This window comes from Papio anubis, chromosome 5, assembly GCF_008728515.1.
Source record: "Papio anubis isolate 15944 chromosome 5, Panubis1.0, whole genome shotgun sequence".
Lineage (NCBI taxonomy): Eukaryota > Metazoa > Chordata > Mammalia > Primates > Cercopithecidae > Papio > Papio anubis.
Window position 1 is genome coordinate 162,233,046 of NC_044980.1, and position 9,042 is coordinate 162,242,087.

General features: G+C 40.4%; 1 long non-coding RNA gene across 4 annotated transcripts in view; it reads right to left on the bottom strand.

Annotated features, from left to right (window-relative positions):
• The window catches only part of LOC103885573, a 240,552-nt gene that overhangs the window by 231,351 nt on the left and 159 nt on the right, over positions 1–9,042 (bottom strand). For 2 of the 4 annotated variants that reach the window (XR_648719.4, XR_001903947.3), the window contains exons 1-2: positions 8,919–9,006; positions 3,978–4,042 (exon numbers count right to left, since the gene is read on the bottom strand). This is a non-coding gene — a long non-coding RNA (uncharacterized LOC103885573). Of the gene's footprint in view, positions 1–3,977; positions 4,043–8,667; positions 8,855–8,918; positions 9,007–9,042 lie in introns of those variants that run through there. The other 2 variants (XR_004183893.1, XR_004183892.1) reach the window with 2 other exon arrangements.

The window sequence follows — 9,042 nt, forward strand, 5'->3', positions numbered from 1 at the left end:
ATTAAGAAGAAATAATAACGTGTAAAAAAATGTGAAAGGGGTTGGGGAGTATGGAAGCAAGTCTGAGGCACTTGAAATCATCAAAAAAGTTCAAAGTGGCAAAATAGTGATTCCTTAGAGAGTACAGAGCTGGGATTCCTGGAACCAAAACCTATACTCAAGATTCAGGTCTTCACCTTTTTCCACATCCTAGTTCTTGCACAGTAAACCTCCTCATCTTCTTGGCTCACTGGGGGATTTTAGGAGTTTTTAATTCCAAAACTGCTGGTGGCTCTTTATTTACCACCTTCGCAGCAAAAAGTAAGTGCTAAAAGGCCACAAACCCTGAAGTTTCAAGGGATGGTGCTCTGCTCCACCCAAATTCAGCTGCTGACTTTCCCAAGAATAAGCCATGCTCTCCCACCATTAGTGTTGCCAGATGTAGCAAATAAAATTGCAGGGTACAAGTTAAATTTGAATTTCAAATAATAGTAAATAATTTTTATTATAATACCAAATATCACATAGGCATACTTATACTAAAAATATTCATTTAGCTGAAATCAAATTTAACTGGGTATCCTGTATTTTATCAGGTAACCCTGCTATGAACAGATTCAGAAAGATGGTTGGACTTTACAGCCTAGTGCTTTGAAGAAGAAAATTCATTCAACAAAGCTAGTGAAGAGGAATTTTTAAAATGTACGAAGCTCTTAACTGCCAGAAAAATGCCAAAAGATCCACCTTATGTGCCTCTTTCTGTGATCTGCTGATCCAGAGACTCTACAGCCTGGCTGCATGCTAGAGTCACATGGGAAAGCTGAATGTTTCTGATGCGTACACCCTGCCCTAGACCTAATGAATCAGAATGGAATTTTCTAAAGATGCTCCTTGATTCTAAAGAGCAGTCAGGTTAAGATGCACTGAGCTAAAGAGGCAATGAAGAAAAGCTGAAGTGTGGTAGAGAATGTATGATTGCTTCAACTCAAGATTCCTAAACTTTGCTGCACATTGGGTTCACACAAGGAGTTTTGAAAATCACTGACACCTGGCACCCACCCCAGCCATTCCGGTTTCATTAGTGCTAGGCACAGCCTGGGCATCAGGAGTTGTAAAAGTTCCTCAGGTGTTTCTAATACAGAACAAAGTGTGGAAAACACTGTGTGACCCTAATATACCTCTGTTTCTTAAGATGAGAGCAGCTCTAATTACTTTCATGGGAGTAGGAATGAAATCTGACCTTCCAACCGTATTGAAAAACAAATTAGATGTTACTTTTTAAACGTATTTTTCCCATGTTGACTTCAAGATTTAAACCTTATTAATGGGATGTTGTTTTCAGGAACTTAACTCTGGCTCTGTTTATAGGATGTGTATTAATCCCTTTGCCAGGAGTTTTATAGACGGGAGAATGACAGTCACCCAAGACCCTTCTATAACTGCCTGTTTTCAATCATATATAATGATAACGATTACACACCCATGAAACTCAGAAGTCATACTTCATTTGTATATCAAGATTGCACAAACTGATGGATTGACATGAGAAGAGTGTGATGTCAACCTCCAGACTAAGTCAAAGAAGGAGAAGAAGAATCTGTGCCTTGCTAACACAAATGTGGTCATAAGGGATGCTGACCTTTCTTACAAATTGCTAAATGCACACTGATCCCTGGAACTGTGAGTCCTCCAACATTTAAAAGGTTACTCACCCTCAAGAGATTATTCATCCCTGACTTGACGGAGAATGCAAGAACATTACTTGAGTGCCAAAGCCAATAGATACAAATTTCCAAAGCAGCATGCTTTGTGGGAGGATATGGGCTTTACCCCAGCTGCTTGGGTAATCTGAGAGCCAAAGAAAGATATGAGTGTCAGAGAAGACACCTGATGAGTTCCAGAACTTCAGTTTAGGGAAGTATTTCACACAACTAAACAATTTATCAAAAGTGGCCAAATACTGCTAGTAGTGTGTAGCATGTCATGGGTGAGTTGATGGGATTCATTTGTGATGAAGCCAGAGTCCCAGCATCTTGCCAGGCAGTGGAGAAGTAAACAGGCCAGAAAAGCAATGATTAATACAAAGAAAGGAACACATCTACTGTCAGGGCCACTCAAGTTTTATTTACCACCATGGTAGGAAGAAAAGGAGATTTTGCTGTCTCTTTGGGGTATTTCAAGGCCACAAAACCTTCTCATTCTTCATATTTTGAGAAAACTTCGGAAACATAAAACTATTTTTTAAAAACAAACATCTAACATTTCTTGTGACTACTTTTGGCCTTTTTACTTGCTCAGTTGATCATTTCATAACTAAATGACTTTAAAGATTTCTGAAATTGGCCGGGCGCGGTGGCTCAAGCCTGTAATCCCAGCACTTTGGGAGGCCGAGACGGGCGGATCACGAGGTCAGGAGATCGAGACCATCCTGGCTAACACGGTGAAACCCCGTCTCTACTAAAAATACAAGAAAATTAGCCGGGCGAGGTGGCGGGCGCCTGTAGTCCCAGCTACTCAGGAGGCTGAGGCAGGAGAAAGGCGTGAACCCGGGGGGGCGGAGCTTGCAGTGAGCCGAGATCGCGCCACTGCACTCCAGCCTGGGGCACAGAGCAAGACTCCGTCTCAAAAAAAAAAAAAAAAAGATTTCTGAAATTATGCAATGTTTTCAATATTTTCTAGTTTGAAATATTCATAGGACAACATGGGCCAGATTTGTTTTGAAGGATATGCATAAAATCTGTCTATGACATGAGAAAATATTAGGAAATATATGTTTTAAAGCTTTAAGTTCATGAAGGGTAGCTCTTGCTTTAAGATAACTTAATACATGAAACTGAGTGTTTACACAAAAGTGAACATTTACTTCAGCCAAAGATTCTTTACTTTCGAGGCCTCTTCAATTATTTTACATACTACGTTCCCAAGTACATTTAAAAATGCTTGAATTACAGACAGTACATCAATAAATAAATTCTTGCTGAAAAAAAATTGGTTCAAGTGAGGGACACTTACATTGTCATAAGTGAATGAAGCAATACCCCAAACTAGTTATTTGGTATACTGGTATACTCAGGAACATTTCATGGATTTCATGTAAACTGATTAATAAATGCTCAGCACTTTTCACTCAGAATTAAGAGTAACAATTCCTCTACAAGTTACTTTGATCTCTAACAGATATAAAAAGTTCACAGATTTCCCACTTAAATCAATGAATTTCATTTGATACTAGTGATTTGAGTATGCATTTTTTCATTCATTCATCAAACTTAACTTTAGCCCTCGGCATGTTTCAGGCACTATGGTACTTGCTGGGAGATACAGCTTAGCGAGGGAGGCAGACATAAATTACACAAATTACTACAAGCTATTATAAGTGGCCTGAAGGAGAAGCACAGGGGACGTGCCCTAGACTAGGGACTCAGCAAAAGAGTCCTGGAGGGAGTGACATTTAAGCTAAGACAGCGCTCTTAATAATAACAGCTCCCATTTACCGACATTATGCTAAAGGAGCTTTAGAAGTGTTAGTGATTATCCATTGAATTAGACACTTTGATTTTGCCACTTTGTGCATGGGGAAACTGAGACTTAAAAAGAGCAAGTGGCTTGTCAAAGGTAGACACATCTAGGAAGTAACAGAGCCTGCAGTTAAACCCAGATGCTGACTCCAGAACATGTATTGTGTGCTTAACCATTAGTTATAGGACCTTTCCAGCGAACAGGATGAGAAGAGTGAACTAAATAAAGGGAGGAAAAGAGTGTTCCAGATGAGAAATAACTATGATCTCAAATGACTAAGAGTGTATATTATAACAAATATGGGCATTTGGCAAATCTAACTGAAACTAGCAAAGAAACATTTCCCAACAGAATCTAATTTCTGTTACAGAAAGAGGGTTCCTTCAAACAAAATATTTGCAAAGACTGTCACCTAGTGGCAACAGGCAGGAGGTGGGTTTTGGGCTGGTAGTTCTGAGTAGGGGTATCCAGTTGCTTACCTGGGGATGCTGATGCTCAATTTCCATGTCTACCGTGTGCACTGGGCAATCCCAAGTGGATTTTCCTAGAAATAAAATACATTAACCTAAACATTATGAGATCAGCAACCATTTCCTTCAACTGAATTGAGATACAAACAGAAGAGTACGGTGTCACAGTTTCAAGCCCTCAGAGACAGAAAAAGACCCCAAGTTTTATCCTATCCCTCTGATTTGGGCCAAATAAATTTGGGCCAACAGAATAGTGAGTAATCTAAATCATGGCTACGAATATGTTTTATTGGAGAGTGAAGCTTGGGGTTGCTTTACTGGATAAAGAGCCTCCAAGTAGTTGAGGGACTGTCAAAATATATACGGGATATGTAATGGGTGCTAGAGAGGAGGAATACATAACAGCTACAGTCTTTTAAATGGTTGCGAAAGTTAGGACTCTCGTTTTTAATATACATGTATATCTTAAACCAACCAGAGTGAGTACACTTCTTAGCAAGTAAAAACCGTAACTAATACAAACATGCAGTCTTAATTCTAACTGGCTTAGGTGCTAAAATCACCTGAAGAAGTTAGTTTAGAGGTGGTGTGGTGGTAGTCTGAAGTGGAACGAAGAAAGGGATTCCATGTAAGCTGTTTGAATCTTTATTTTCCTCCATTAAGCCCCTTTATTTAGGATAAGACTTTATTTTCATTCAACTAAGGCATTTTTTCTCAAAGAAGCCAGATCCAGTCTCTGGAAATTAGCAACTTTCCATTTTAGCCTAAATGTAGAATGGGAACTTGACAGGTTCAACGTCACAGGTTAGTATACTCAAGATGAGACATAAGTATTACTATGTGTATTGGTTAAAACCCTTTACGTTGTTGGCTGGCCATAGTGGCTCACGCCTGTAATTCCAGCACTTTGGGAGGCCAAGGCAGGTGGATCAGTTGAGGTCAGGAGTTCGAGACCAGACTAGCCAAAATGGCGAAACCCCATCTCTACTAAAAATACAAAAATTAGCCAGGCATGGTGGTGGACGCTTGTAATCCCAGCTACTTGGGAGGCTGAGGCAGGAGAATCACTTGAACCCAGGAGGCAGAGGTTGTAGTGAGCCGAAATCGCACTACTGCATTCTAGCTTGGGTGACAGAGTAAGACACCATCTCAAAAACAAACAAACAATCAAACAACAACAACAAAAAATCTTTATGTTGCAAACAACAGAAAACAGAAAACTCAAAGTGAAGCTCTGGGGTTGGAGCAAAAACTGAACAGTCCAGGGATAGCTCTAGCTTCATGACAGCTTGATACAGGGCTCAAATGGCATGACCAGAACTCTCTGTTCCCTCTCTTTCAAGCAGATTTGTCTTTCATGAGCCCTAAGTTGGCAGCTGGAAGCTCTGGGTTATAAAGTTTAAGTACAGAGGGTGTATTAATCTGCTCAGGCAACTGTAACAAAATACCACAGACTGGGTGGCTTAAATAACAGACATTTTCTCACAGTTCTGGAGGCTGGGAGTCCAAGACTAAGGTTGGTTTCTGGTGAGGTCTCTCTCCCTGGGTTGCAGACAGCCTCCTTCTCGCTGTGTGCACTTGGGAGTAGTGGGGGAAAGAGAGGGAGAGATAAAGAGGAAGGGGATCTATCTCTGATGTCTCTTCCTCTTGTTGATAGGACTGTAGCCCTATCAATTAAGGCCTCACCCTCGTGACCTCATTTAACCTAAAGGGCCCTGTCTCCAAATACAGTTCACATTGGGAATTAGGGTTTCAACATATGAATATGGGGGGAAGGTGGCGATGGGGGTAAGGACACAATTCAGACTGTAACAGAGGCAGTTAACAAAATCCATTTATCTAGCCGTCCCAGTGGAAAATCTCTTTGGCTTAGATTCCATCACATGCACATCTTCGAACCAATTACTGTAACCAGGGTGATGGGCTATCCTAGAGATGAAAGGTAGCATCAATTTTAAAGAATTCATATGGCTGAAAATTGAGAAAATAGGAATTACACTAAAGAATCATCAGAATTCTCTTGGTGGGAATAGGAGGAAGAAATTCATGCTAGGATGTTAGCTGATAAATGTCTACTGTATTGGGATGGTGCACCCTTTGTCTGAGAGAAGATTTCCCCTATTTAAAGAAAAAATAGTACAGCAATAAGGCTCACTCAGAGTTCAAGCTGGTGCTAGACATTGTTAGTACAGGAGAGATCGCAGACCGGGTTTCATTATCATTATTACTATTACAGTCAAATCCACCTGCCTGGTACAATGATTCATTCGATATCTAATTATCACAGTAGAAGTTGTGACAATTCAATTTCCTGATCTCTTCTCATATGGCTCGTGTTTTTCTTGTGGATCCTTATTCTCCTCCTGTGCCATGGATTAGGACAATCTCAAAAGTCCTGCACACACCCCTCTGTTCTCTCTCGAAGCTTTTTTTCTTCATCTCAGCCATCCCCCAAGTTTCAGTGACCACAACCTTTAGTGTAACTCTCATAACTTCATATTCCAGACCATACTATAAATCACAGAGCTCTACAGCTTAATCTCATTCTTATTTGCAGACTCTGTGTCTCAGAGTCCTGAGCTTGTTTTTGCTTGATCCCAGCGAAGACTAGCTTGCAGCTCTACTTAATAATGTGAAGGAACAAGAAAGCCTAAGTCATCCTCTAAGTAAGGATTTACTGTTTACTGTTTGGTAAATGTCTCTTCCACTAAACTCTAAGTTCGTTTAATACAGAGACTATTCATCTGTAGTGCCCAAAACAAATGATCATTCAATAAGTTCCTGTCAAAATATATGTAGATTTCAATACCATGTAACAGTCTAATCCTCTTGTTTCTTCTGGAACAGTCACAAGGAAATGATGACAAGTTCACTACAGGAGTCTATCCCAGTTCTGGACAGCTATAGTATTAGGAATTGTAATTGAGGGGCACAAAATTGGAAGGGGGGTGTTGTTTCCCAGAATCGAAACTCCCATCCTATGCTTGGTGAATCCTCTACCGTGTGAAGAGGCCAAGTCCCATCTCTCCTTTTGTCAATGGAAAATAACGGATACAAGGTTGCTGTTTTTTGCTTTTTCCTGACCTTTGGTATTTAGGCCATAGTATGCGGACCTTGCCTGAGTACAGAGATCTGCATCTGGTACTGTGAATCAGAAGTTCCATGTAACCCATCTAGAATTCATTTCACTTGTGACATCTAGCGTCCAGTGGTGGTATTGGCAGCCTTGTATTCAGGCCATCCCTAAAGAATGACCTTAATTATGACATGGGTAGCCTCTGGGCCTTTGCTAATGCTGTCCCCTCTCCTAGAATGCACCCCTCCTTAGCTCTGCCATCCTTCAAGGCCCTGCTTGAAGTGTCACATGCACTGGGAAGTTTTAAAGGAACATTCAGACAAAATATACCTCTACCTTCACACAACTCTTTTAGTGTGGGGCACATACCACTTGTATAGCATTTACAGCCCTGTAAGTTCTATTTGTTTTTTAAAATCTCCTACTATATTGCGAGCATCTTTTAGGCAATAGTCGAGTTTACCACATCTCTGAATTCCTCCACTATGCCTAACACATTGCGGTCACTTATTAATAGTTTAAAATATATATTTTTGAAATAGGATAGGAAGAAACATTAATAATATGGGGTATACCTTCTCTTGTTACAAAGGAGGAAAAATAAGTTCAGATCGATTTTAGATTACCTAATTGCAGCCAGTCATGACTGGCCTAAGCTAGAACAATCTTTTCCTGGCTCCCGAGTTAAGGAATCTTTGTTAAACGACAGGGAAAATGGAATTTGTTTCATTTATCCAAGAACATAGGCGTGATTACAAATGAATGAGCGTCTGGTTCTTTGGAGCCCCAGATCCATCTGTGAGACTACACTCTGAGCAATTTGTTGCCAATCTTAAAGCTCATATCAACCCTTTCAGTCTGGCTTAGCTCAGGCAGAAATTGTAGTCTGCAAAGGAAACTGAGAAGAGGAGGGTAAGGAGAGTGTGACATCCCAATACATAAAGACTCATATCAATGAGGGCAAGCAACTCTGTCAAATTTCACCAGAAGTGAGGACTAAATATTGACTACCGAATTTTGCAAGGTAGGAATCACTGGTAAACCTAACAAGAGCTACTTCACAGTATTGGTTGGGACCAAATCCTGGTTAAAGTGAGAAAAACAAACAAAAGAACAAAAGGTAAGAAAATGGAGATGATGGATGTAAAGATTTTTTTTTCCCCCAGAAATTTTGTTATAAAGGGAAGAAAACAAATCGGGTGGTTGCTGATTGGGGTCAAGGAGGATTATTTTAAAAAATGAAATCATGAAATGATTTTATGGCAATCATTGCAGGAAGTTTATGAGCTGATAGGGAAGATCCAATAGAGAAGAAAAAACTGAAGATGCCAAAAAGAGCAGTTAGAGCCAAGTCCTCAAATAGGCAAGAAAAGATGGGCTCGAAAGAACGACATGATTCCTACAACAGTTACTAGGACTCATCAGTGCTCACTAAACGTTAGCTATTATTATTTCTGATTGTTTCAATTTTTGAATAATAGGCATCAAGTTTACAAAACATTATTATTAAAAACACATGCAAACAGCTTGGACTGCATTCAATTCTAGTTCTACCACTCGGACAAGGCACTTTTTCTCTTCGGCCTTTGTTTTACTCTGCAGAAAATGAGGAGTAATATCTACCTCATAAGGCTGCGGGCTTAACTGAGATAATCTGTAAACTTTAGCACATGGTGGGAACTCAAATGTTAACGCCAGTATTACCACTGGTAGGGTGCATGAGATCGCACGATGGTGCCAAAAGTGATTCTCTACCGTCCAGCCCAGCGACACTGTTCCCCTAGAAGGCACTGTCGTTAAAAAAAAAAAAAAAAAAAACCAACAAACAAAATACCAAAACACGGAAACTAAAAGCGGATACTTAGAAGACATACATGAAACCAGCCCAAGGTACAATTTGTAAGTTAAGGAGCCATGTCTGCGCCTGCGCCAAGCCCACGGCGCGCCGGTAGCTCTAGGAGGGGGCGGGACGCTGCATTGGGCGTTTCTCTTAGTTTT